This window comes from Anastrepha obliqua, chromosome 5 (genome assembly GCF_027943255.1).
Source record: "Anastrepha obliqua isolate idAnaObli1 chromosome 5, idAnaObli1_1.0, whole genome shotgun sequence".
Classification (NCBI taxonomy): domain Eukaryota; kingdom Metazoa; phylum Arthropoda; class Insecta; order Diptera; family Tephritidae; genus Anastrepha; species Anastrepha obliqua.
This window is the reverse complement of record NC_072896.1, coordinates 118,428,372-118,437,957: the sequence shown is the minus strand read 5'-3', so window position 1 is coordinate 118,437,957 and position 9,586 is coordinate 118,428,372.

Here is a 9,586-nt window from a genome sequence, read left to right as displayed (position 1 = left end):
TTCTTCTTACCTCCCCTGGATTTAGTTGGTAAGCAGAATGCTGCCGATACTGCTGCTCGGCTTGCCGCAACTAATCGATGGCGCGACTTAGAAGTTGGACACTCATCCATAACACTTGCTCTGGGTCCAAAGAACCCTGTTAATTATTGTTTAAATGAACCATACTTTAATAGGTTATATAGTACTAGAATTCCAGCTAGATGTGAGTGGGTTGACAATATACCTAATCGAAAAAACTGCCTACGGTTCTTTATTGATGGCTCAAAGTTTGACTACAAAGTTGGCTTTGGTGTCTACTGTACGAAGCCAGAAGGTGAGCATTTCGGCTTCCTAATCAGTGTAACGAATTTCTGGCAATTTCAGCCATTAAAGAAGTAGCTGTCTGGTTAGGCACAAATGTGAGTGCCTTCAGAGAAATCTATATTTACTCCGATAGCCAAGTGGCGATTAAATCGCTTGGTGAGGTTGTCACTAATTCCATCATTGCTCGCCTTAAGGAGATGGCGGAATATTTCGGCATCCATTTGATATTGGTGCCAGGGCATAGTGACATACTACGGAATTGTAAGGCAGATAAATTAGCCAGAGAGGGCACTACCACTCGTCTCCCTCTTGGTATGGCACTTGTGGGTATACCCCTCTCAACCTACAAACGTAGCTTTGTCACTTCAGCCAACACGAGATGGGCCGATAGTCTGGCATATAATGCTACAAAAGGAATTTGGCCAAAATGGCACGCTAGACGCTCAAAGGCGCTACTTAATCTGTCAGATATCTTCTCTGTTACTGTCCCGCGTGGCATACCACTAGGTTTAGATGCTTGGCTCAGCGTTCTTAAATGATACTGATGACCTTAGGGATATAAGTGTCAGCCAGATCAATGGGTTTGCGCTTATTACCAAATGGTTTTGCGAGGAGGAGCAGATAAACTACTACTGTGGCATCACAATGGATCAGCAACGGTCTACGTTAGTTGGGTTAGAGACCGACTGCCACTTCTACCTACCTACCATACACGTAAAACTTTTAGAGCCAACTGGTTACGGGTTCTCTAGTAGCAATTGATACCCAAGTATTAAATTCATGGAGCTCCACTTGGATGATGTAACGCTCGTATAAGGCCATAAAACGCATTATAAAAATTATTTTCCTCGAAGTAAGAACAAATGAGAGCCGCAAAGTGCTATTTATAGATAGATGGATCAGAGAATTCAGATGCATTCCGATGAATGTAGCTTAGCCCTTCGGATGAGATACAGAATTCACTACAAACAGCAAGATTAGCAGCTGTATAGCGGTCAGCTACAAAACCATGTTGGTTTGGTGTAATTAAAGACTTAACCGCAAAATACATTTTACATTGCATTTATACAATGCATTCAAACAGTAGAGATGCTTGATAGCTTGGAAAGCGGGCTATAATTGGAAACATAATTTTTTTCTTCTGCTTTTAAAAAAGGTGTGATGATTTTAAGATCCCATTCATTTAAGAAAGTGCCCGTAGATAAAGATTTATTAAATAGAGTCTGAAGAGGAAATGCCAATGCTGCGACAATTTTTGAACAAGATAGCTGAAAGAGAAAAAGCATCCCCTTGAAAATGTCATCAGATTTGCACATCAAAAATTGCCAAAATTTAGAAATGAAAATATCTCAGCTGAAAGGTCAGGCAACGCCTGATAAGCCGAGACATAATTAGGAATAAAAAAGTCTGCAAATACTTTAGCTGCTTCGCCAGGTGTATTTGCAAATTTATCATCCAACAACATCGAAGCAGATATACTCGAACTCGAGCTTTTAGAATCGACAAAATTTGAAAACGACTTCATATTAGTATACATTTTCCACTCAGATGATATGAATATAAATTGAAGAGTATGCATTTATGTATGAATATGAATATGAGTATAAGTATGAGTACGAGTACGAATATCAGTACGAATGCGAAAACGGCTATTGATGAATTTGAATATGAATAAAAATATGTATATAAATATGAAAATTAGTATAAATTGGAATTCAAATACGAATATGAATATGAATACGAATGTGAATATGGATATGAATATGAATATGAATATGAATATGAATATGAATATGAATATGAATATGAATATGAATATGAATATGAATATGAATATGAATATGAATATGAATATGAATATGAATATGAATATGAATATGAATATGAATATGAATATGAATATGAATATGAATATGAATATGAATATGAATATGAATATGAATATGAATATGAATATGAATATGAATATGAATATGAGTACGAATGCGAAAATGGCTATAGATAAATTCAGATACGAATAAGAGTATTAATATTAATATGAATATGAGTTAGAATATCAATTTTTCTATCTGTAATTTCTCTCAAATCTTGTTAGATATTCTCTTACTCATAAATTTCTCTCTTCCCTAACACTTCTATTACATTTTCTAATTTATTTGCACTCCAGCTTCGTTACATGAGATGCCTGTTACTCACACACAATCACTTTTCAATCTCAGACCGCAAAAATCTATAATTCTCTCTTTGTTCTGAATATGGCACTTTTGCCCCATCTAACAAAATTGCTTTGCATTCCACTATACATCTATTCTTTCCTCTACTTAGATCAGCTTGAAAAGCAATTTAGATTTAACACAACTCATCAGTTTGAGTTGACATCGATGGCCTCATAAATACGATTGGCAATCAAACATAGACATATTTCAATGTTGTCGCGTAGGGCAAACACAAACACAAACACAAACTCATAAAAATAGACAACCAATGAGCCAGTGTTGGCCTTCGTCTCTCAGTTGCACTCCTTGTCAATGCGCTGGGAGATTTTTTCTGTCAATATTTCAAGAGCAATAAATGTCTGCTTGTTTGCTGTTTTTTGTGTGTTGAAAAGCTGAAATGGAAATTCACAAATAAATATGTAAATAAAAATACGGCTGCAAAAAATGTAAACATACAAGGTGGCGCAAAATTAATCACCCCATCGGAAGATTTTATAATTTTTGCACATTGCGTTGTACGTCAATCATATTTGACATTTGTAATCGAGACAGCTGCAAACAAACAGACAAGCAATGGAGCGCGTGAAGGCGAAATAAAGATTTCCTTAACTCTAAATCATTTATTTTTATTTTTATTTAATAAAAAAAATTTATTCAAAAACTAAGTTAAATGATTAATTCTGCGCCACCTTATGTAAATATCTACGCTTGCATCTAACAGCAGTCGTAATTGCTTGCAGCCAAATCTTAGCGAAGAAAAATAAAAGTAAAAGACAATATAAAGACTCGAGGCAATTAAAAAATAGCAAAATGAGATTCTGTGTGTTTCACATTTAAAGAAAAACTTCTGCTTCTTGATTAGCTTAATAGCGAGCAAGTAATTTCCAAATGGAACTACTAACAAAGCCTTATTTTTATTAATTTAGGAGACTTGGCGGCACCTTCGAGTATAGTAAAATTATGGTACATAAACTTTTTTCACTGAATTAAATATATTTATTTATTCTTTTTTTGCATCAAGCGAAGTTGAATGAAGCAAAAAGATTTCCTAGCCGGAAATCAAACATCATCAGTTTTTGCGCCAAAAGCCCTTTCTGTGGACTCTCAAGAAGTCTCATTAGTTACTAGTAACTTACGAAAGGGTGACCAGTTTAGGATTCTAATCGAATTTAAATTGACATACAACAACGAAAGCTCAAATTCATTGGGTAATCTTTATAGTTTTTATGTAGAACCATTCATGACATTTATTTTTAAAGATAATCCTTTTTAAATGTTGGCCGCAACTGCGCCTTCATTCGGCCATCCGTAAACGCCAATTTTAAATGACTCGTAGGAGTACTTGCGTCGGTGTCTCTTGAACAACTTTAGTAATGTTGGCTTCCAATACCTCAATCGAAGCTGGTTGATCCACAAAGCATTAAGACTTCACATACGCACACAAATAAAAGTCCAAAGATGTGATACCACACGATCTTGATGGCCAATCGACTGGGCCGGGACTCGAGAGAAATCGCTCACCGAAACGACAACGTAGTAAATCCATTGTTTCATGGGCTGTCTAGTTGTATGACAAGTGGCGCCATACGACGTCTTGTTGGAACCAAATGTTTTGGAGATCACGGACTTCAACTTCCGGCATCAAAAAGTCCTTTATCATAGCGCAGTAGCGTTCGCCATTCACTGTTACATTGGCACCAGTATCCCCTTTGAAGAAATATGAGCCGATGACTCCTCCAGCCCATAGGCCGCACCAAACGGTTGTTTTCAATGGATGTGATGACTGTAATTAAATGACTGCGGTTTGCTCATTGACGAAGTAAAAATGAATCTCATCGCTGACCAGCATAAGTTGACCTGAGCGTGCGATGAACACTTTTCACAGAGCATCGATTTTCGTAATACAATTTTACGATTTCTAAACGTTTTTGAGACGTAAGACTTTCCATGATGAAATCTCAATAAATACTGAAAAAAGTATGTATGTATTTAGTTTGACATTAGTCACGCGTGATCTGCCAAAAACACCCTTGGAAAAATTACCTCCCATCTAATCACCCTTTTCTTAATTTCGCTCGCTCTTCCTCTCCTTTTTTATGGCTCTTAGGGAGGCGCAATCTCGTATTCTATAGGGTGGGCCATGTAAAATTTGCGTTTTGAATCAGCTATAAAAAAAAACTAATCAATATCTTTTCAAACTTTTTTTTTTTATTTTGAAGATTGAACATTGTCATTTATAAATGAAAAATAGTATCGTTCAAATGACTGCCACGACTCGCTTTACAGTAGGCCATTCGATCAACTCAATTATTAAGCACATTTTCGATTGTTTGGGCTCCAATTGCATGAATGGCAACTTCGATTTCGTGTTTCAAAGCATCAATCGTCTCTGGATGGTTCGCATAGCATTTGTCCTTAAGGGCTCCCCACAAAAAATAGTCCAACGGGCTTAAATCATAGCTCCGAGGCGGCCAATTGATATCGGAATTCAAAAACGGTAGGCAAAGGCTCGAGTGTAACTTTGTCAGTGTGACAAGTTGCACCGTTCTGATGAAACAAAATGTCGTCCATGTCATCCTCTTCAATTTTTGGAAACAAAAACTCGTTGAGCATGTCACGATAACGCTCGCCATTTACTGTAACCGCGGAAGAAGAAGAAGACTCACCACTTTGGAAATAGGTTTTCCATATTTCCCAATTTTGTTCAAGCGTATAGCGCCCCATTTCGTAAATGTCAAATCTTTAAGTAAATTATGAACACATTTGACATGTCATTTGTGTTATCATCCTCAAAAAAATAGGTGATTCAAAAAGCAAAAGCTATATGGCCCACCCTGTATCATTCTTGGTTATTCATCATCGCAAGCTTCAACAATGTTGAGAAATGTTCGCTTCGCTATTATCTGATTTCTACCCCTTTTGCTTGTTTGCAAGAAGGAGCTGCGATGTTAAAATAATTTTTTCGCTGCGTTATTTTATGCCAGTAATTTCGGGCTATATTCTTGAATTGCACAAGTAAACTTTTTCATCATTATTCTCTTCTCATCTTTGTCTCTCGCCCTTTCTATTCTCCTTGTATCGAGCAATTTTAAAACCTCGGACCATACTTCTTCAAAGCCTCAGAAAATTTAGCTATTACTTGTATGTAATCATGTGTGCGTGTTCACGTACGTGCGTGGTCTGCAAGTCATTTGATTTCAGCAGGACGTGCCATATGCCACACTACATGCAAAAGCGTTGAGTCTTTAAATGAAGTGTTTGGTGATAAGCTAAATTTCAAAAATGGATCTATAGTATACTCCAGCCTGTCTCCAAGATTTTCTTATATTTGACTGCGTTGTATTAATTAGCGGAAACAATTTCTAGTAGATAGCCGAAGCTCCATTATTGCTAGGTTCAACCCACCTATTCACAACAATAACTAACATCAAGACACATATGACTTTTGATCAATGCAATCAACAAGCAAAATGTGTGCGTAATTTCATGACAGTACACATGCAAGTCGATATGCTTGTATATAATTACTAGCAACAAATTTGCATAACAATTTGCCACCTGTGGCCGAAATGAGCAGCTCCGTTTACCAGGTTGCCCTATTAGAATGCCAACCTGCATTTGACATCAAAGCGATGTGAAGCGTAATAAATGCCAACAAACAACCGCCAGCGTAAATGCGAATGAATGAGACAGTGACATAATGACAGAGAGACGGTGAGCAGAGGAACGAGCAACATGTTGAGGGAGTGAAAACATCACTGAACAAGGCGCAAAATGTACGAGAATATAACAGCAATTAGACGCAGATAAACGCCTGCATAAAATAGCACCAAAGCAACCTAGGAAAGTGTGCCTTTGTAAATGAGTCGCTGTATAATCGTAGGAATGTATTTTGTTACATACACGCATACACACATACATACATGCAACATTGTGCACTAAATGAGCGTTGTTTAACAAGCGTATTTGAAGCGTCATGGGGCGATGTGTAGCGTATTTGGAGCAGAAACACAATTATTAGTCGCTATTCTCTAGTGCGTAGCTTTGTTTCCATACCAAAGGTATACATTTAGGCGTACGTTCGTAAGTGTGCAAAGGTTGTTCTATACAGGCATATGGTTAGCAGAAAAAGTGCAAAGTGTATATGTATGTGTACGCGCACAGCAATTAGTCTGGTAGTCAAGGTTGCATAACCAACGTGGCAACATACGCAGTGGGAGTGTCGTCCGACCAACCGCGGCAAGCGGTGGAAGTTACTTTGTTGGCAAAATAAACTGAAGTGCACGTCAGAAGAGGTGGCGTAAAGGTAATAAAGTGCAGGCGGAAAAAAATGTTAATATGTCGAAGGTGAAAAGCAATAAAATGCTTGAAAAATGCTTAATAAAAGAAGAAAAGAAAACTAATGAGGGGCATTTCACTAAGTTTTTTTTTGGATTTGTACATATAAATTTGTATGGCATATAACAATGCGCCATCGAGGGTATGGGTTAATCGAAATGCCGAAGTGCCAAAGTATGGGTACCAAGTCCTTTAGTGAATATTTTCTCATGTCTCAAGTGGGCTCAATATGCCTCTCCCCGAAGGCGAAAGTCAAGTGCGTTTCAAGTAAATACTTCAGCTTATGAAATGTTCCTCCAAAATTGTCATTTTCAGCAAATACTCTCACTTAAAGAATTTTGGATACATAAATTGCTCTTCATATTAATTTAGAAAGAATTTGAAGAGTGCCAGATGCGGATAATTGCAATAAACTTGCTTTCCGCTATCCACAAAAATCGGTTTCTGATATTTTAGATATTTGATTTAATTTGAGGTTTGGCCTTCGACCAAATGGTATTCTTACGGATTTGAACTAGGTATTATTTGAAGAATGGTAGCACTTAGCTGTCATCTGATTTGACAGAAAACTAGTTTTATTCTTCCGCTGAATAAAAATGGTTGTGTATACGCTCAAAGAACGCTGGGAAATATTGCGACATTACTTTGAAAATCATGGTAATGTTGCAGAATGTGTACGAAAATTACGTACGGCAATGGGACGAAGAAAAGCACCGAATGAAGCGTATGTGCGTTTCTTTGCGAAAAAAGGAAGAGAAACTGGGTTGCTTATTGACAAACCAACGCGTGACCGACCAAAAACCGTGCGTACACCCGAAAATATTGCTGCTGTGGCCGAGCGATGTCATAGCTGAAATACAGCCGCATACAATCGAAAATGTGTTGAAAAATTGGACCGATCGTATGGGATAGTGCATGGCTAGCCGAGGCAGCCATATGGATGAAGCTGTCTTCCATCATTAACCGGAAGGATTGTACTTCAAAATAAAAAAAACAGTTTGGAAAAATATTGAGTCGTTTCTTTTTTATAGCATTTTTAATTCCGTAAAGTTATATGGCGGACCCTGTATAATCTCCGGTAGTTCCTAAGTGGAACAAAGGACCTTGAGTGGTAGGTAAATAGTAAAAATTAGCTTGGAAGCAATGTTTAGTTGGGAGAAAGGCCAATTAGCTTACTGGTTTAGAGAAGCATCTAAATATTTTGGTCTGCTTTTTATTGCACGCTTTGTATCATATCTATTTGACTTTTAAATACGGCTTGTTAAAGGCTGTTGGGTGCAGTAGTTTTAGGGAGTTATATTAGTCTTATTCGGCGGCCTCGATTAGCCAAGCGATTCGCCATTTTTTGATAATTATTTTAAGTAAAAAAATTCAAAAATCAACGAAAATTTTGGTCACTTCAAACTTGTATTTTATGGTATTAGGTTGGGGAATAAGTTCGTAGTGTTTTTACAGACTTTTATTCAAACAAAAAACAATAATTACATCAGTAAGTTAATCAATTATATATACGCCCTTACCATTTACAACATCTTTCCACCTCTCGACCTATTTGTTGATGCCGTGCCGCCAAAAATAGCCTAGTCTAGTGTCAAAGAAGATGTTGAGTCAGTTTTTAAGTACATCTTTGTTATCGAAGGTAACGCCCTTCATATGGTTTTACAGGGAGCGGAAAAGATGGTAGTCGGTCGGTGCAAGCTACAGAGAATACGGCGTATGCTGAAAGACCTCCCATTCGAGCGATTGGACTGCGGCTGTGACGATTTGTGCAATATAGGGCTTGGCGTTTTCGTGAAGGAGTATGGTTTGACCATGTCGTTTAGGCCTTTTCAGTCGAATAACCTTGATTCGGCTTGGCTCTCAGTTTTGGCGTATCTCCTGGAACCTATCACTCCTTTCTTTGCTTCTTTTTAAATAGTTCATGTCCTTGGTACAACTCGAAAGTTCGAGCTGCCATTAGAAAGCGCAACAAGTGTTATGCTAAGTGGAGAAAAAACTTGACGGATACTTCTTGGCGTCGGTACAAGGTAGTCCGAAATGAAACCACTGCAATAATACGACAAGCGAAACGTTGGTACAGTTACTCAAAACTTGATCCGTCACTTCCAACAAGAGAACTGTGGCGCAACCTAAAATAATTTAAAATCCATGACAAGGAAAGTTTCGAATGTGAGATTGACCTTGATGAACTTAATGACTACTTCATTAGTGTTGGTAAGAAAACAAATTGTGCTCCTATTTTAAAAGAGTCCTCACTTTGTACTACTCTAAAAGAACAGTTTCAATTTTTGACAGTTAGTGAGGTAGATGTCCTGAAAGCTTTATCCAAAATAAAGTCTAATGCTGTAGGCGATGATGGCATCTCGCTAAAAGTCGTCCGTATAGACATACAATATATAATAGGACCCCTTACCCATATAATAAACCATTGCTTGACTAGTTCATATTTCCCAGCAGTATGGAAAAAGTCTATAGTTTCCCAGTCGCAAAAAAGACAAATGCTATTTATGCTTGTGACTATAGACCTATCAGCATACTGCCCGCATTTTCCAAAGTTTGCGAAAACTTGATGGCCACGCAAATTTCATCATTTGTACAGAACAATCGTTTACTCTCTCCACTACAATCTGGCTTTAAACAAAGTCACAGTTGCTCGACTGCAATGGTTAAAATAATGGACGACATTAGAATTAGTTTTGACAACGGAGACTTGACTCTACTTTGTTTAC